Consider the following 21,356-nt stretch of genomic DNA (forward strand, 5'->3'; position numbering starts at 1 on the left):
GTCCTGTGGGGTGAAGCACATGAAGACTACCCCCTACCATCCCCAGACTAATGGCCTTGTTGAGAGGTTAAAATCTACAATCAAGTCCATGCTATGGGCATTTGCAGATCAGTTTAACAGGGAGTGGGACAACTATTTGTATCATCTGTTGTTTGCTTACAGTGAAGTCCCCCAGGAATCCACAGGTTTTTCACCCTTTGAGTTGCTGTATGGGCATAGGATGAGGGGACCTCTAGATTTAATTTGAGATGAGTGGGAAGGTGAGTGCGAGTTTCACAAGGAGTCTGTTGTGGCATACATCCTAAACCTCAGGACAAGGCTCAGGGAACTCATGGGCTTGGCCCAGGAGAACCTGGCAGAAGCCCAACAACAGAAAAAGGTGTGGTATGACAAGAATGCTCAAGCTAGAGAGTATGCTGTGGGGCAGCAGGTAATGGTACTCATTGCTATCAGACACAACAAGCTACAAGTAGCCTGGGAGGGACCCTACAAGGTGGTATGAAAGGTAAGTGATGTTAACTACATGGTGGAACTGCTAGGCAGATGGCAGGGGCACAAATTGTACCATGTTAACATGATGAAACCTTACCATGATAGGGAAGGCCCTTGCGCTGAGCATTTGCAGTGGATTGCAGGAGGAATCTGAGGGAGAACTGGGGACTGATCTCCTCAGTGAGGCTCAGGCTGACACCTCAGTGGATGAGGTAGCAATGTCCCAGCAGCAATCTCCTACCCAGGTTTGAGAAATCCATGCAGCTTTGCAGGAATTTGGGGACATGTTCACTAGGAAACCAGGGTGCACCCACCTAGTGCAGCACCATGTGGATACAGAACACCAAAGGCCTATTAGGCAGGCCCCTTATAGGGTTCCTGAGAGAGTCAAACAGACTCTGAGGGAGAAGGTACAGGAGATGTTGGAACTAGGGGTGATTCAAGAGTCCAACAGTCCCTGGGCCTCCCCTCACAGACCTGACGAGGAAGAACAGGCCAGATAAGGTAGTGTGGACACCAGCATGTGAGCAGGCACTCCAGAAGGTTAAAGAAGCTTTGAGAGGACTCCCTGTGGTAGCCAGTCCAGATTACAGCAAATAATTTATTGTGTAGCTGGATGCTTCAAACCATGGGGTGGGGGCTGTACTTAGCCAGATTTCTTCAGAGGGGGAACAGCAACCAGTGGTTTATCTCAGTCATAGTCTCCAACCCAGGGAGGAATGCTATGCAGCTGTAGAAAAGGAATGTCTAGCCATAGTGTGGGCACTGCAGAAACTTCAGCCTTATCTGTATGGAAGGAAATTCACTGTTATGACAGATCACAACCCCCTAAAATGGTTACACAGAGCCAGCCAGCAAAATGCCAAGTTGCTAAGATGGAGCCTGGGGTTGCAAGCATATGATATGTCAGTGCAGCACCACAGTGGGGTTAGCAATGCCAATGCAGATCGGCTCTCAAGACAGGGAATGGAGTGAGGTACACTCAAATAGACCTAACCCTCTCAAGCGGCATTTCTCAAGGGTCACTTGAAAAATTAGCTTGAATTGTCCGGGGGGGGGGGGTATGTGAAGATTGGCTGAAGATAGATGAAGGCTGCCAGCCTAGCCAGATAGGATTTTATACATAATTATATCATTTGTAAATATGAATGCTGAACTACAGACTTGTTTTCTTAATTGAAAGAAAATTTTGTGAAATGTTGAACTACAAGCTTGTTTTGTTAAATGAAAGAATATGCTGTTAAATGTTGAACTTAAAACAATGTAGCAATATTGCCCTCTGCTGTAAAGAAAGCTAAGTCAAGCATTTGTTGTCTGTCCTTTGAAGTTAGAGTTATTTCATGTTTGTCCCTTTGAAGTTAGAATCTGGAGTCGATGAGTCTTGAGTGAAGCATCCTGCCTATTGTTTTAACTTAAGGAATAATTACTAGAGTTTACATGTGGAATGTCTTTTATTGATGTAGTTTCCTGCAGGTGCAAGATAATAATTATGTAGTATCTGTTAGCCTGGGAACACCAGGAAAGTGTAAAAAAGTGATGTAATGGGAATCAGGACTGAAGCTATCTAGCAATTTAAACAGAGAGAATCAGAAGGCATTAAGCATTTTTGTCTTGACTATCCAACTCACAGCACTGTCTTGCTCATATGTAAGTTATCTTAGACTTGTGTTTTCTATTAGAAATAGCTAGGAACTAGAAAGATTAGACTAAGTGTTTTCTTTCCTGTGATGTCTGAACTGTACTACTGAATTATTTTAAGTATTTCTGTGTGATCTCTGAACTCTTGACTAGCATTGTGTAATAGAAAGTATTGTCTTGTGGTTTTAATTATTTATTATTAAATATTTAACTGTGGCTGGTTTGTGTAGAGATAAGTTAAGATCTAAGAGTACATTGCATGTATATATGGATCCTGTACCAAGTCACTCTAATAAGACTTGACTGTTTAGTTATACTACCAATTGGATAATAATATTGCACAGTAATAATTGGACACCCTTTTAAGGGCCTTTGAGTAGCTAATAAGTATTAGCGGGGTCGTGGCAGGGATTTCTACCATATAGTCTGGGTAAAAGGGGCACAGCTGGAGAACCTGTGACAGCCTTCCCCAGAACTGTCTGTGTGGTTGTGTAAACTCTTATCTCAAACTGTGTGTGTGTCAGCTACTTGGGTAGGGACATGAAGCACTGGTTGGACAGATAGGGTGCTGGAGATTTTAGCTTGCCCAGCTGGCTGAGATCTGGACCCTATAGCTGTGCCAGTGGGGAGTCTTACTGGGGACCTGGAGAGCAAGGGATTGACCAGCCCTGGACTGACTGTGATCTCTATGTGCTCTTAAGGGAAATTGCACTTTACTGTGTGTATTTGTTATCCTTTCCTCATATATGAGATACCCTCTCTGGTGTTAGTGGTGAGGCTCGAGGCTCCTTGATTGCTGGGCCAGGGCATGGGTGTCACAACACCCTCTAGTGAATATTTTATCGTTAAGTACCAAACTATGTTTGTACTACACAGACACTAGCAAAACACTGTATGATGATAACTTTTCTTTATGTTTTTAAATGTTTATTTAAAATAAGAGACTATAACCAGAATACAATAAGCTGTCTTGATGTTGTTATGTATGATCTTCCTTCAGTGTGAAAACATAAATAAGTCATTGCATGATCAAATGAGGAACGTCAAGATTCCAGTGGGCTGAAATAAAAAGATTAGACTTCTTTAGTTTTAGCTAGCTTCCTGGCAGAGGTTCACAGGACTACTGATGTTTTCTGCTTTTGCTGTTAAAAAGCTAAAATAAGGATGCAATCAAGTACATATATATAATTAATATTATTAATGTACTTTGTATTTTTTTGTGTTAAATGCATAAATCCACTAGGCACAAGTAGCTCATTTCAGAGGTAATTTGGGTGTAGTGCCTAGTGAAGTTACTTCTATTTAAGTTTCTTCTCAGAATTACACAGCAGGCAAATGGAGATTGAGAATTAAACCTACAACTACAGAGTGAAGCTCATTAGCAGCTCATAGCTTTGCTTCTTAGCACCAAACTGCCAGTCATAGGTTCACCGATTAGTTCTAGGCTAACTGCCTCTGTGAGCCATTTTAAGCCTAGCTAATCTCCCATGTGAGAATCAAATCCTGCACTTTACGATTGCAAACTAAGCATCTTAACCATTATGCCAACCTCCCACTGATTTCTGCATTAACATTTTTATATAGTCTATAAAAATATGTCATACAATGATCACTAGAAAGACTCATTTCCGAAATGTTTGCTTTTTTACATCACAAAGCAGTAGAAGGTAAATGAATACCTATTTATGGTAGATGACAGGACTCATCAGGTCTGTAACTAAGAGCACCTTGGTCAATATAAATAAACCAGTATGCCAATCTGTGAAAACTAAAAAAAAAGACCCCGTGGGAGAAAGAAATACTTTTTTATGAAGGAAGCTTTCTTAGTATATAAAAATATTACCAATAAAATTTAATTAAAATATATGTGAAAACATGCTCTTGACTGGAGAAAGCAATCAATGTACCCATTAAACAACCAGTATTATACAAAGACTCAGAAAAATAAAAGCTAAAGTACCACCAGATGTCTCCCCTCACTCCCCAAAGTCAGGCACAAAAAAATTTACAAATGTTTAAAAAGAAATAAAACAAACTTACCATTGAAACTTCAGGAGTCCACAAGTATCCTCACATAATGAGTAGGACATAAGCACACTCCTGTATCCTGTAAAAAAGAAATTAGAAAATGCCTCATATTGCATTGCACACCTGTACTATACAAGCACCAACACAAATGTGTTACAATCATTGCTGTGCAGTGTATTAGGTAGCTATTCTCAGTCACAAAAGATGGTACAGATAGGTTACACAACGTAGTTCCTTTAATGTTTAACTAATGGCACTGTATAATAGCAATAATCCTCTCCTAATAAATCATGCTAATCAGTGTTAAATCCTACATTACCCACATCAATTCATGGATTATTGCTTAATTACAATGACATATAGTTACATATCTGCCACAATTTATTATCCATTTTTTCATCTTATACCACAAGAAGGTAATAACATTTATCTTTTTAGTTAAATAAACCAAATGTTGACAATTGTGGATGTCAAGTGTCTTAATGTTCGCCCCCTTGTCATACAAACATGCCCAGTGCCCCACATACTTCGCTGGGGCTACTGGGTATTGTAGATTATCTTTGGACTAATACCAAATTTTTTTGGCCAGGGACAGTGAGCAGCCTAAGGCATTCTGGGGGCTCATGGTGTCCATCTTTTCAGACAGGGTGGGGTTCTAACTTAAAACTACTCTGGATTCTTTCCCAGCAGGTACCATGTCAATTTTCAGTGGGGTCATGAAATGGGCAGACAGTGTCATAGCATTCCCCACTTCCATAAGAAACTGGCAACGACTAGCGGTCTCACCCTTTGGCTGTAGTACACCACAAATTGACTTCCAGGTCTCCAACAGGAAGTACAAATCACTTTTTGTTCTCCTGCCTCCCTCACCCTAGAAATGGCATACCCCTTCCAGTCATCACTGCTGTTAATCAAACCTAGGTCAACTGGGCTGTAGTCAGGGCTTTGTTCCTCTGTATTACCTGAGTGGCTATGCTATTTATTTTTGCTTCATGGTTTGATATTAGATGAAGACAATGTTTAGTATCAAAAGCTGCAGTACAGATTTGTAAGAAACTACTCATTATCATACTGATCCACAAATGCAGATTAAGAGGCTCAGTGGCATATAATGACAACATATTTATATGAGACAATGCGTGTGGAAAAGGAGATGTAATGGCTATTCTTAATTCTAGTTAAACTTAACCTTTTGTCTTTGCATACATTCTAAGAGATTTACAAGAAAAGTGCCTATTGTCAACAAAGCATGTCATAATTATTACAGCAGTTGTCTTATTTCTGTGATTGTTTTGCTCAAAGAAAGAATGGCGTGATGATACAGTCTTGTTATATGGGATTGATTGAATAAGACTGTAGGGCTTTATTATTAGAAATTATGCTAATCACATGGCTGAGGCATCAGAGCAATTGCCCAAGTTAATGTGAGAGTAATACTGGTATTAGACCCTTCACCATGTAAAAAAATAGTAATATATTACTTAAGATACTAAATCCACCTTTTATCTCAATATGCAAAGTATAATTAAATGGATTTGTTTTTTCATTAACAGAATATAAATATGGTATACACATATACAGAGCGCCATATGTATTTTAATAAACCCTGCCTTCTAATAAAAAATGCACTCTAATATTTATCAGATTTTGCCCTGTTTATAGTGATTTATTTCTTTCTTTTTTCTTTTTTTTTTGGAAATATTAACCACACACTAGTAGTAGCTACAGTTACATAGCTCTTGTACAGCTAACAAAAAGGTGGAAGAATAATAAACCACATTAACTTGCTAAAATTGCCATTAAATGAATGGTAATTACAATCCTCTTCTTCTTTCGGCTTTTCCCGGTTAGAGGTCGCCACAGCGGATCACCTGTCTGCTCATGATTGGCATTGGAGTTTTAACAGTGTCGAGTTGCCAGCCCAATGCCAATCTTCCATAGAAGGGACACACATGCACACACACACACCTAGGGCCAATTTAGAGTGTTCAATCCACCTACAGCATGTCTTTGGGATGTGGGAGGAAACCGGAGCACCTAGAGGAAACCTATGTGACCACAGGGAGGACATGCAGACGGCACACAGAAGGCACCCCAGCTAAGGATCGAACTGGAGAACCTCTTGCTGTGAGGCAGCAATGCTAACCGCTGCACCACCGTGGCCACACCAAATGAATGTTAATTACAATAAAAAGAGGCAATTCTTTGTGTTATTCACCTCTTTTTCACATCTTATTTAAAACTTTGAAGTGTGCTTTCTGTATGGTACTCTGTCAATAAAAAGTCACGGTGATATTAAATTAAAAAAAGAAAAAAAAAACATCTGTAATGGTTTTCAAACAGTTATCAATACTTTTGGTGTCCCTGTCTATATTACTTACCTGAACAGTGCATCAGCTCCTTCATCAGTCCTTCCTTCATGCCAGCCTACTGAGAAGCTTGGAATTCCCGTATAGTACGTTTCAGGAATAAGGGTCAGCAGGGGCTCATGTGACAAAACAGGACACGGTGTACTGCTTGTTTAGTGTCATCACTGTGTAGTCTCTGTTTCTCTCCCCATGTTTGTTAATGGGATATAATAAATGCTGGTGTTACAAACCAGAAAATATGTTACAGCACCATGTTTGTGCGAGAGGTAGATTTTCTTCTTAGCAGTTCTTTCTGCAGTGCTGTTTGGGAAATTAACGACAGTAGTTTTGTATAAACACAACTCATTAGCTGCAGTGCATATTCATGCTGAAAGCACCTATTCCTGAGAGGCCTTGGATATTCCAGCTTTTCTTTAGTGTACATATGAATAATTCTGTGCCATTAATAGATGTTCCATACCAATATGCATTACAAACTAGATTATAAGTTCATTAGGTTATTAATTTACATCTGATTTTATTTTTCTCTCATCCACAGCAGTGAAGTACAAGAAAAAAAAACACTGTCGTGAGTGAATTGAACTTTGGTTAGTACAAACTGCATACTATTTAATATGCCATCTTACTGCAATACAGAAAACTAAGTTAAATTAGAAGACAAAGGCAGTGTTATAAAATACAGCTAATGCCTAACATGTTACACACTACAGATGACCTTCCTGATGGATATGACATGCTGTTGTAGGCTCTCTTTCATTTATTTATTTTCTTCCTTTGTTAACCTGGATAGGCTAACTGAGCCAAAAACAGACATCTCTTCACTGCTAGCCAAGGGAGAAAAGCTCCACACACACAGAATATCTAGCATAATACAATACAGTACAAAAAAAGAATTGGAAAAAACACTGCAGTGTTACATACACAGGATAACAGGGTAAAACAATATTAAACAAAACCATGAATTCAAAGTACATTATAGATGTAATACATTATAATAATAGCATAGGCGGCCTTAGGCATATGCCAACTAGGTGGCTGCCTAGAGCGCTGCTCCAGCAGGGCTGCTTTTACAGTAATCTGGATGGTGTAGGTATGCCAGGATGGGGCGCCAAGTGGTGGGGGGAGGGCACTGTGGAGCCCTTTTGCCTAGGGCACCAGTTGACCAAAGGCCGGTCCTGAATATTAGTCAGGGATTAAGTATATGATGCTTGTAGATAAGTACAACTACAAGCGAACACTGGTTTATTTCCTGAACATACATGCTCTCATTTTAACAAATTCATATTCTTTTAAAATTCTAATTCGGGAAACAAACACAAACTAAAGTTCCAAAAACATAAAGGGTGACAGACGTCCGGAACACAACTCTACGTTTATTTCAAATATTAAAATACATCATTAAGCACTTTCGTTGTCCAATCATGACTTCATCAGAATAAAAAAACACTACAAAGCTAACCTTAAATAGTTATGAATTAAACCATTCAAGTAACCACCCTCTACAGATTCTACTTACATTTTTAAAAAGACAGAAGTATTTCACTCACATAGAACTAGCAGTGTACTTGTATACGAATAGAAACAATAGATTATCCATTTTTGAAAAAACATACCAACAACTAAATGTTGTACATTACCTACCTTCCTAATAACACCAACAATAGTAACTATTATATAACTATTTTGTAACAAAGCAACATCTTGTTCATATAAAATAAGATAAGAAAAACAGCACCCTTTGTCAGGGTTTCATCTATTTCACACTGAGGTGAACAGAGGAGGGGCACTGACCATAACTCTGATCTGTGATATAAAACAATAAGTATCCTGTTTTCTTGCTTATTTTTTACTAGTTGTTGCTTATTCTAACCATTTACTATACTTTTTATTGTCTGCAGCCTACTTTTTACTGTATTTTATTGCTATAAACTAATCTGCACTGTTCTGTAAGTGTCTGTCTTACTGGGCCTTTTAAATCACTTTTATTACTTAGTGGCTCTGCAGTTGCCCGCCCCTACTGCAAATTTAATCTGGGACACTCCTCCCAGTCCATTCTCTTTAGCTCATTCTACTTAATACAGAAAAAAACATATGGGAAGGCCAGCCCCCCTTAGTTTTTTAATCTTGAATTATCTGCTGTTCCTCCTTTCTCCCTTCTCACTGTACAAAAAAAAAAAAGAAATAAAAAAATTTAAACTGCTTTTACAGTATTTGTGTTTCCTCCTCCTACTATATTACTTCATCTGCTTTTTCAGCTACTTGTTCTCCAAAGTATTCATTTGCATCTTTTCTGCTGCATTTATTACTGCTTGTTTTTAGTCTGTTTAAATTGTGTTATTCTAAGCCTCTTAGTTTTGGTTTAAGCACTTGGGCTTTAGACCTACCCCTTAGCTCTCCCTGGCCTCTCTCCCTCAGATTCTGACAAATATGGATGGACAATTTCCTATGGTTTCTCCTGCCAGCTTGGTTGATATGGGCATCCCGAGACAGTGTAGCAACTGCCTCATGTACATGGACAACCATGTAGTATTACCACCTAGGAACACAATTTGTGAGAGCTGCAGTTACATTAAGAACCTAGAATCTATGTTTTCTCCCTCACAAGCCAGTATATCTGGCACTGAGAAGGTTATCAACACAATAATTACACCTCAAATACCACCCACAACTACACAACACACACCCAGATATGTGGAGGTTCTCAACAAAAGCATACCCAAACAAAGGAGACCTCAGAGGCAAAAACACAAGCGAACTTCACAACCCTCAACACCACATGCCACTCATAGCCCACACACCTGTATCTTGAAACCACAAAGGCCTAAACATAAACCCAACATATTAGTCATAGGATACTCAACTGTGAGATACACAGATGTGCCTCTCACCAGGCTGGATAAGGAGAAAGTCACGGTTAGTCTGTCAGGGTGCCAGAATCTGCCATATCACACACACACAATCAAGTCTCTCAACAACAGGTACTGTTATGACTCTGTCATAGTCCATGTTGGGGTAAACGACTTGAGACGTACCTCCCTGGACTATATGAAGAGAAACATGATTGAGCTTGTTGAATATGTGTCCCAGGCAGGTATGCCCCTAGCCTTAAGCAGCATTCTACCGTCACCCAGAATGATGCCTCAATACAAACAGAAAATGCTTGACTTTAACAATTGGCTTAGTTTCTGGTGTGCTTCCAGGGGGATCTAGTACCTGACAGCCTGGGAAGATATGATCGACAGACCATGATGCTTTGATAGAGATGGCCTGCATCAGTCTCACTTGGGTTTAAGGCTTCTGGCAAAGGCCCTTGCCTCCCGCATAGTGCCTTTTTTAGGAAAAGTCCTGAGGTTGTTAAAAAACAACATAAAAATTTCAACAAAATGCAAATTTCAGGTCATTCTGCTAAGAACTAAGAGTCTAAATATGAAACTGCACTCATTGCAAGCATTCTTAACCCTGGAAGATGCTGACATTTGTGCAGTCACATAAACCTGGTTCAAAGCTGGGGAGAGCATCCCAGCCTTACGTGGGTACTCATCCTATCATACATTCAGACCCAAAACTGTGGGCAGCAAAGCCAAAGGAGGTGGAGTTTCAATGTATATTAAAGACACACACACCTCCAAGCTGGTCAAACTGTATCACACACAGGAGACACTCCAGGTGCAGTTAACCGTTGACAAGACCCCTATTCAAATCATAGCTAGTTACATGACCCCAAATTTGATTCAGGATGCCCACTCCACCTATCTGGACCTCTTTGAATCTATCAAGATTCAACCCTTTACCCTGACCCTGGGTGACTTTAACTACCCAGCCATAGAATGGAAAAAATACTCATGCTAGAATGCAAATGCACAGAGATTCCTCAATTTTATCAATGTAAATGCCTTGGAACAGCTAGTCGATACCCCCACAAGAGGTGATATTATCTTGGACTTGATATTAACCAACATGAGTAACCACTGCAGCACCCCTACAGTATCATCCTCCCTGGTAAGATCTGACCATAAAACGGTCACTTTCAAAGTCAGCATCTCCTCTAACCCCCCTCTAGCTAGGGTCAAACAAAAAAAACTTCTCCAAAGCTGATTACAACATCCTGAGGGATGGTATAACCAGCTTCACAGCCCCCTCCCCCACTGCTGGAACTGGCACCAATGTCCAGATCTACACCAAAGTACCATATGAGCACTTATACAGATGCATGGAATCAGGAATACCTGACAGGACAAAATCCTCCTCCTCAAGGAAGAGTATTCCTATCTGGTGGACATCTGCATAAATAAACTATATAACAAAAGGAAAACATTGCTGTCCAAGACCAAGGAGGAGGAGGTGCCCAATTGGAAGCAATCTCTCCTTAGCCTGAAGAAGCAAATAAGAGCACTAGTGAAATCATCTAAAGCCAACTTTGAGTCCAAATTGGCCACATCTACTAGAGACAATCATATGGCCTTCTTCACATATGTCCACAATTTCAAAGGAAGCACCCAGATCTGTTCAACACAGGCAGTCAAGGACACCACATACACAAATTATGTCAATATAGACAACCTACTGGCCGACAGATTCAGTGAAAACTTCACCCCTCTGTTCCTCCATCACTAAATCAGAACATCCCCAGAATCTGCCCCCTCCCCTTATCTCTAGGGAACAGGCCATCACTGCCCTCTCAAAGGCAAAAAACACAGCCTCCATGGGACCCAATAACATCCCAGGCTGCATCCTATATGAACTCAGGCATGAACTTGCAGCACCTTTAGGCACCCTATTTAACCGAAGCCTGAGTACCAGCTTTGTCCCAGCCGAGTGGAGGACAGCCATTATCATTCCTTTACACAAAGATGGAGCATCAATCGATCTGGGAAATTACAGACTCATCAGCCTAACTAGTCTGATCTGCTAGGCATTGGAATGGATTTTTATGGCCCTCGTTAACAGGGACATTGGCAACCTCCAAACACACAGTTTGGCTTTGTCAAGTGGAGGTCATGTATGTTAAATCTGGTCAACATCTTTGAGACAGTCACCAAAGCCATGAATGAGGGGAAGATGGTGCACACCGCCTATCCTGACCTGCCCGAAGCCTTGGACACTATTCCCCACTCAGGAATAATAGATAAACTCTCTCAATCAGGCATCAATCCATATGTGATGGGTAGCAAACTGGCTCACTGATAGAACCGACCTGATCAAAACAGGGGAATCCACCTCAAGCACTAAACCCATAACAAGCAGCATACCCCAGGGATCAGTCTTGGGATCTCTGTTATTTGGGATACACTTCTCTAAGGTGTGGGCCAAAACCAGTGGCCTATGACTGACCAAGTTTGCAGATGACTGCAAGCTGGGCATGATCATCAGTTCCCCAAGTGATGTGGACATCCTCCAAGAGGGTCTCACCCAAACAAATGACTGGTGCCAGAAACAAGACCTCAAGGTGAATGCCAAAAAATGCATCATCATCCCCACTGGGGAGAGTGACATCCCACATATTATTACATTAATAACGTCCTAAGCACTGGGTGGCCGCGGTGGTGCAGCGGTTAGCGTTGTCGCCTCACAGCAAGAGGTTCTCTGGTTCGATTCTCGGCTGGGGTGCCTTCTGTGTAGAGTCTGCATGTCCTCCCTGTGGTTGCATGGGTTTCCTCTGGGTGCTCTGGTTTCCTCTCACATCCCAAAGACATGCTGTAGGTGGATTGGACACTCTAAATTGGCCCTAGGTGTGAGTGTGTGTGTGTGTGTGCCTTCTGTGGAAGGTTGGGTGCCGGGCTGGCAACTCGACACTGTAAAACTCCACTGCCAATCATGAGCGGACAGGTGATCCACTGTGGCGACCCCTAACTGGAAAAAGCTGAAAGAAGAAGAAGAAGACTACCATCCTAAGCATGCAGTCAGTCGTGAGGGATTTGGCCACCATGTTGATAGCAACCTGAGTTTTGACCACCATGTTGCTTCCATTGTAGGGAAATCTTTCTACATGGCCCACCTCACAGGTAAGGGTATCTCATCCAGGGACAAAGAGGTCAAAATATCCCTATATTCTTCCCTTATAAGGCCAGTTATTGAGTATGTCCCCTTTGGCATGTACCTCGTAAAACACATGCAGCAGCTGGAGAGACCACAGAGGTTCTTCACCAGAAAAATCCAGGGCCTCAAACATCTATCCTACAAAGATATGCTAAAAGCCCTGTCCCTCTACTCAGTTTCATACAGACTCCTCAGAGGTGACCGATGTCTGGCATATACAGCAATCTCAGAACCCACCTTGATGGGACTTGCTGCATATCTCAAGTCAAGCTCCACTCAAGTAACCCACATGCATGACTTCAACCTGGTCTGTGGCATCAACAGGAATTGTTGGTGGGACAGATTTGTGTCCCAGAGATTCCCCCATCTGTGGAATAGACTCCCTGTCCACATCAAGCAGAGTACCTCATTATCCCTTTTCAAGCGTAACCTGGATAACTGCATGGGAAATAGAAAATACACCCCTGGGAGTCCACCTGTGTCCCTGCTGGACAGGTACTTTGGATGCTGATTTGTCTAAACATGAGCTAAACACTTGGCTAGGCTTATAAGGCCCACAGGGCCAATAGCCTAGTAACTTTCTAGAATCCTATGATCACAGTTCTAACTAAACTGGGACAGGCAACCTTCAAATATTCCTTTTCATGTGTTTTCATAATTTTTCATATTTTTACTATTATATGGAATATTCTAAAAAATCCAAAACAATAATAAATAAGATAGTTTAACCATAGTATATTAATATTTGTATGTAAAATTCCTTATTAGTACCTTCGCAATACATAAGCTGATAAAATGTAGTATATATATATATATATATATATATATATATATATATATATATATATATATATATATATATACATACACACATAGATACACACACACCTAATTAAGTACTTGTCTATGTGCAATAAAAAAAAAAAAAAAAAAAAAAAATATATATATATATATATATATATATACTAGCAAATAATAATAGATAATAATAATAGTATGATTACTAATTCAGCCCCATTATTTCATTTTGTTAAAGATTTCACCTTAAGTATACAAGTAATTAACTATGTACTTGAAAATGTGGCCTGGATTATCCTGATTGTGATACAGTTTAAGAAATCATACAATGGCTAATGCATTGGCCAAACACAATCAGGATAACCCAGGTCACATTTTCAAGTACATGGTAACTGACCAGGTGAAACTGGACAACAGGGCAGGGTTTAACCCACTTACCCTAAAGAAGAAGGAGATGACCTGGCGGATGGTGCTTGTTGCAAACACTTGGCCTAGACTTAATGAGTACATCTCAGTTACTTCTATACTTAAGCTGAAATCTTTAACAAGATGAAATAGTGGAGGTGAATTAGTATCGACTCTCCAGCCGACACAAGCATCCTCCAAAAGGGCCTCATAGAAACAAACAACTGGTGCCAGAGCCATGGCCTCAAGCTAAATGCCAAAAAGTGTATAGTCATCCCCTTTGGCAAAAACAAAGTGCCCACAAATTACCACATAGGTGGTAATCCATTAAGTACAGAAGAAGTAATTAGGGACCTGGGGACCCAAGTTGATAGCAATCTCTCATTTGACAACCACGTGGCCAAAGTGGTTAGAAAAACATTTTATATAGCCCACCTAATCATGAAGGGATTCACATCTAGATCAGGGGAGGTCATCGTACCTCTTTACTCATCCCTCATCAGGCCCATAATTGAGTACAATGCCCTTTTGGGATGGACCTTACCAGACATCTGCAGCAACTGGAAAGACCCCAAAAGTACCTCACCAAGAGGATCAAAGGGCTCAAACAGATGCCATATGCTGCCGGTTAAAGAAACTCCAGCTCTACTCAGTGGCATACCGCCTGTTCAGAAGCGATCTGTGCCTGACGTATAAAGCCATGTCCAACCCAGAATTAATGGACATGCTGCACCTCAGAAAATCCAAATCCCATCGAGCTCACGTGCTCGAGACTTGAACCTCAGCACTGAAATAAATAGGACATGCTGGAGGGACAGATTCATAACCCAGAGGCTCCCTTCACTCTGGAATAAAATCCCAGTCCAGGTTAGGCAGAGACCCTCATTGACTCTCTTCAAGAGGAATCTTGATGAGTGGATGGGAGATCGTAGGTTTACTCCGGGTATCACTTGTGTCACTGTTAGACAGAGGCACAGTATACTAACCTCGAAAAAGGGCATAGCAAAATAAATTTAAAATGGGTGGCGAAAGCCAAACACATTCTGGCTAGGCTTATAAATGCCCTAGGGCAGATAGCCTAGTATGAACCTATGAACCTATGAACCTAAGTAATAATACTGTTATTATTATTATGAATATTATTATTTATTATTATTTACTATCATATATATTTTTATTACACAAGACAAGTACTTAATTATGTAAATATTTTTTATATATATATATATATATATATATATGCATATATATATATATATATATATATATATATATATGCATATATATATATATATATATATACAGTGCTTTTTAACAGCTTATGTATTTTGAAGGTACTAATAGGGATTTTTAAATACAAATATTAATATACTATGGTTAAATTATCTTTTTTTTGGGATTTTTTTTAGAATATTCCATATGATAGTAAAAATATGTAAAAATATGAAAACACATGAAAAGGAATATTTGATGGTTGCCTGCCCAGTTAGAACTGTGCTGTTTTTCTTCTTTTACTTAATATGAACAAGATATTGCTTTATTACATAATAGTTATATAACAGTTATTATTGTTGGTGTTATTAGGAGGGTAGGTGATGTACAACATTTATTTGCTTGTATGTTTTTTCAAAAATGGTTAATCTACTGTTTCTGTTGTATATAAGTACACTGCTAGTGTGAGTGAAATACTCCTGTCTTTTTAAAAATGTAAGTAGAATTTGGAGGGATTTACTTGAATGGTTTAATCCATAACTATTTAAGTTTGGCTTTGTAGTGTTTTTTTTTATTCTGATGAAGTTGTAATTGGATGAAAGTGCTTAATGGTGTGTTTTAATATTTAAAATAAATGTGGACTTTTGTTGCGGACAGTCTGTCGCCCTTTATGTTTTGGAGCTTTACAATTCTTTCATATTTTTGATTGAGATAACTACTTATTGTATTGTGAACTGATGTGGTAGTTACAGTTAGCCTCTGACAAACACACTAGAGTAAATGAAAATGCTTCAAGGGATTGTGTTTTGAGGATGAAATTCAATAAGATTTCATATATTTTTTTATTTGGTATAATTTTGTACTTATTTTTTGATGGCTGGGTCTTTTTAGGTAATTTGGTTAGTTTTATGCCATCTTATGAAGTATTTATATGCACTAAATGAGCTGTCTGGCTTTATTCTGATGAAGTCCCATTTTTGTGGTGGATAAAAGCACTTATTTATTTATTTGTGTATTTAGTTATTTATTTATTGTATTAGTTTAGCATAGACCATTTGGGTATCTGGAATTTGTTCCATTCTTTTGTGTAAGTTATCTTTGTTTCTGTTATAGAAGTAACAATGCATGTATTGCAAAAGACACCAAGTATTTACAAAGAGGGAAACAAGTTAGTTGTTGAGATACAAAGTCTAGGTAACAGAGAAATAGAGATACAAATCTGTCTCATGCAGTGATCTTGCTAAGGCAAGAGGGACAGAAAAAAATTATTACAGTATATAACATCATTGCTTTTGTATGTAGTGGCTACTAAAGGTTATAAACTGAGTCATGGGTTATTCTATGACTGCTGTATATAGTAAAATTTGTATTTTTTTAAATATTGTAATGGGTTCAGAGATCAGTTGATTAAGGTAAACTACCCAAGTACAGGTGGCTAAAATGGTTTCTGAGTGTCAGTCATGCTACTGACACCTAGACAATGTGGGATCACTGTGTGTTGTTTTAGTAGTTTCCCATTTAACCATTTTGAATGCATGCATAAGTTAGGGAACTGTAGAGTGCATATTTCACACATGAAGGTTATTATTATGCATTTTACTTGTGAGTGATTGATATATCAATTTTTTTCCTACTAATACAGGTCATAGAAAGATCTATTCAAGAGCACTAACACATTACTTCTTTTTGCCTTTGTTCTTTTAATTTAATTTCTAGAAGACATGTATATCTTTAAGAGAACTGATCTTAATGATCCAGTTAAATGTTCTGGAAGCCAAACATATTTTATTCTCAATAAAACTAGGGACGTTGGTATTCTTTGTTAATCCACAGTGACATACATCTTATGAAATTATATCTGGAATGTTCAACAGACCACACCATAAACAAATGTTTACTAACAAACAAGTTTTGGCTTTCACACAGGGAAAGAATAGATCCCTTGGGTTGGGACTGCTTATCTGACAATACACACACAGTCTTTGACTTCTAAAATGAATAACCTATAGCAAAAGTGTTTGCTACTTAAGCATCAAAATTTCAAAACAAGCTGCACTAATTCAGGATATATTCTATTAAAGACATCCATATTCACAATTTAGATACTTTATCTCATGATATGAGGCTAATTCCATGCATCTGATATTGTCAAATCAAATTTCTCTCCTAAAGTGACTCCGCAAAGAGCTAATGCTTATATATTAACATACACTCACAGCTATTTTGCTCATTACAGTTACAATGCCATACACTGTAGGGACAAAGGTGAGTTTACTACCCCACCCCTGCCCATTAGCTCAGACTGAACCTTAACTTTCTTTGTAACTAGCTGTAAACATTGCAATTGGAATACTTTTAGTTAATTCAATTTTACCCAATACCATGCCTGAGTATGAGAGGGTTCTATTATTCACTAATAAGTAACATTTAAAATGAGTAGTTCTTCTGTTAGGATAACAACTGCTTTCAACATTTACTGCTCTATATGCCACTTCTCCCCCCCTTACTTAATAACAATATTTGAGGTTTATTGTAGTCACTTGTGGTATTCTCTTTCAACACAAAATTATGATATGATTTGTCTATGATGACATTTTCTAAATATTGTATTAAGATCTTCATCTCCTGCTTTCTAACAGCTAACATAAGTACCAATTTTCTTTATTGCCAAAGTACTCTCTACATGTGTATACTAACTTCTGTGATTGCAGTCACTGTATTTATATTGTTAGCTTTTTTGGAAGCAAATCTTAAAGATTCTTGAACATTTCTTCCTGGATCTAAACCCCACAAAAACACACAGACATACACATATACTGTGTGAGTGTGTGTGTGTGTGTGTGTGTGTGTGTGTGTGTGTGTGTGTATATATATATATATATATATATATATATATATACACACACACATATATATATATATATATATATATATATATATACACACACACACATATATATATATATATATATATATATATATATATATATATACACACACATATATATATATATATATATATATATATACACACACACATATATATATATATATATATATATATATATATACACATACATACATACATACATACACACACACACACACACACACACACACACACACATACATATCATTCTAACAAGCTCTCATAGATGTTAATGGGAAAGTATAACTTACTGAACTAAATGTAAAATACTCCCCCAAAAAGACTCCGATTTAAACCCCCCAAAACAATAAATCTGACATTGAAATAAAGTAAAATAATATTAAGTACAATCTTCCCATTCATATCCATGAGAAAAAGGAAACCAAGCAAAAATTCCAGACCTCAGCATGCATACCACCAACCAAGCAATATGGCATCTTTCACCTAAGTTAAACTTAGGACACATACAAAAACTTAAAACAATATGAAAAGCTAAGATAAATAATACTTAGAATTGAAAAAGTAGCCAATCAGAATATAGGAAATGGCAAAACTTGGAATTCCCTTCCTGCTAATCTTACATCTAAACTCTGTCTACCTCAATTCAAGAAAAGTCTGATTCAGTACTATAAAAAATGATGGCTATGTCCTTATCCTAATCCAAAGTAACTCTAACCATCACTCATGTGCACATGGAGGGCTTCTACCTATACTTTATTGTTTCTTAACTTATAAATCCTATGATCTCCTTGGATCTACTACCAGGTTAGCCTACTAGGCATTCAATACCCTATCATTCTTAAAAACACTATCTAGAATTTTCTGAGTAAAAATGTAATAATTTGTCTGTGTATCTGTTTTTGTGTTTGTTTACATCTGTGTAAAAATCCTTTTATTTCTGTTTTATTTTGTGTTTTTAACTGTAAAAATGTAAGAGTTTGTTGAATGTCTTTTTGGAGTTTTTCTCCCCGGGCCTCCTCTGAAAATGGAAATGTATCCAGTCAGACAATCCCGATAAACAAATGTAAAATAAAATAAAATAAAATAAATGATTAGAGATGACATATTATGCAATTTCAAGTTGACAGTAAGATACCTAACTGTAGCATCTACACAGTAGAGATATCAGGAAGGAAGATGTAAAGTGAGATTCATGTGATGCATGGACATAGTCATGTATTCATAAGATGTGATTTGAGAGCATTTTTGAAATGTATGTTAGTGGGGGCAGAGGTCAGAGAAGGGGGGGGGTTATTCCAGGATCTAGCTATGGCATGAGAAAAAAGAGCTTTCCCTGAGTTGTTGTTAGCTTTAGAGATGCAGAGGAGGGATTTCTCAGTAGATCGGAGAGGATGATGAGTACTCATAGTTTCAAACCCTGCCTTTCCCAGTTCATACTCTTTTTCTCAGTATGATATTCTATGCCAGTTAGACACTTTGCATATATAAAATATTTTGACTAGATCTTCTGATAAAATCTTTCACAGAAGAAGGATGGAAAGCACACCAGACATTTAAGTCCATATCTTCCCAGACAGTCAAGTCAGTTGTTTTATTTTAATGTCCTAATATGCTGACCCCCATTAATTAAATATTGGCATTTAAAACAAATTTGCTTCTCTTTGCCAAAAATTTAAAGATTCTCCAGAAAAATTTGTTTGTATAAATAGTTGTCAGGTATCTCCTTTCTATACACCTTGTTGATTTCTTCAGTACCTAGCTGTACTATAGTAAAGCATTCTCTGCAAAGAGACATACCTATTATTAAATTAGCAAGTTTAGATAGAAAAGCCTCCTACTTAATGGCAATTGCACTTTCTGAAAGTAGTTAAACAATGAATCACCTAGTACAGGTTAATATAGTTTAAAAATTCCTGCATCTAAAAACACAGGCAAATTATTATAACAACTAAAACACAAACTCTAGTCACAAGTTAGTAATACAGTAGACTAAACAAAATAAATAACCCCCAAAATGTTCTAGTTTGTAACTTAGCCCACCTGAGGGGGAAGCACATGACCTGCCTGTAAACTTAGTGCTGTTCTACATTGCAGTACAGGATGCACCCTTAGCTATGCCATACAAGCTGAAAATACCATAGCTGACACTCCACAAAAGTCTCATTCCATCTCAAGTGTTTAACTTCAAAATAATTATCATTATCCTACTGTTCTTGCTGATCACTGATAATGCTAGTCTGACAAAGATGCAAAAAGTACATCTTTGCATAACTGTATCAATGTGTGAGGAATTACCGCTCACTGCAGGCACTTAATTTAAACCCTTCCCAAGGAAGTTTCTCTAAAATGGTAGCTTCATCAAAACCAGATTACCTGACTCACACTATCCATAGCACAGTCCCAACTTTGCAGTCATCCTATTCCTTAAATTGCAAACAGATAACAACAGATCTTGGCAGGAAGGAAATAGCCAAGTCTTTAAAAGGATTATACACCTTCATTTCATACAGATTAATTGTTCAGTTCAATAAATGCAAAGAAAGTATAACATGGTCCATAAATACTTGAGTTGTGTTTTGGCCAGTTGTATAACACACAACTGGCTGAAAAGCATTCCTTTAGACCAAACTTATTAAAAGAGGAAAGCCCTCTTGTTTCATGCTGCAGAGACCTCCATGTTGTTAAAATATTTTATGGAGGGTGAGCAGTGGGCAAAACCACTAAATGGATGGTACATTATTTTTGGTATGGTATTTTCTGTACGCTTTCATACTAATGGCTATTCAACCTATTCCAGAGACAGTCAGTCTACTGACACATCATGTGCAAACATCAGGCACTATGATCTTATCTGTAGACTTCATGCCAGTGCATTAATATCTTTACTAATTTGAGCTGGTTAATTATGTTTTCATTTACTGTTCTATCCATTTTACCCTTTTTGAATGCTGATGATCTGTTTATCACTATAGAGCTCTTATTAATACTAAACCATAGTGTTATCATTCACAAGGTTTCTGTCTAGATCATTTTTCTCAGGGCCTGATCTGAAAATGGCCACTAACCCAGCAAAAAAGAAAGCATTCTAAAGTAGCAGGATTTTTTGGTTCTAACTCCCTCAAACATTGAACCTCTTCTAAGACAAATCCATTCTTACTTTTACTTTTTCCCCATATTTATTCAGAAGTTATACTGATAGAATTACCAGCTGGTTGAGTGTCATTGTATTGGCCTTTGTTAAGCAAGAAGTGATGCAGCTTGGCTAGGGTTAGTGTTAAGGTATGGATGAGTTAGGCTTTTTGTTAAGGGTTTGGATGGGCTAGAGTTATTGTTAAGGGGGTGGATGGGTTAGATTTAGAATTAGGGCTAAGGTTAAGTTTAGCAGTTAGATTTGTGATTAATTTTAATGTTATATTTTTCGATTAAGGTTAATATACACTAACACTCAGAAACTCCACAAGCCACGGACAATACATAAACAAAATATA

The 21,356-nt window shown here is 38.1% G+C and overlaps 1 protein-coding gene across 5 annotated transcripts in view; it reads right to left on the reverse strand.

Annotated features, from left to right (window-relative positions):
• Positions 1–21,356, reverse strand: part of B3GALT1 (beta-1,3-galactosyltransferase 1) — a 2,392,726-nt gene that overhangs the window by 284,705 nt on the left and 2,086,665 nt on the right. For all 5 annotated transcript variants that reach the window (XM_044075600.1, XM_044075599.1, XM_044075596.1 and 2 more), the window contains one exon: positions 4,171–4,237. The gene's annotated coding sequence lies outside the window, so the exon portion shown is untranslated. The remainder of the gene's footprint in view (positions 1–4,170; positions 4,238–21,356) is intronic.

The sequence above is a fragment of the Protopterus annectens genome, chromosome 6.part1, assembly GCF_019279795.1.
Source record: "Protopterus annectens isolate FY-2018-M chromosome 6.part1, PAN1.0, whole genome shotgun sequence".
In the NCBI taxonomy this organism is placed as follows: Eukaryota; Metazoa; Chordata; order Ceratodontiformes; family Protopteridae; genus Protopterus; species Protopterus annectens.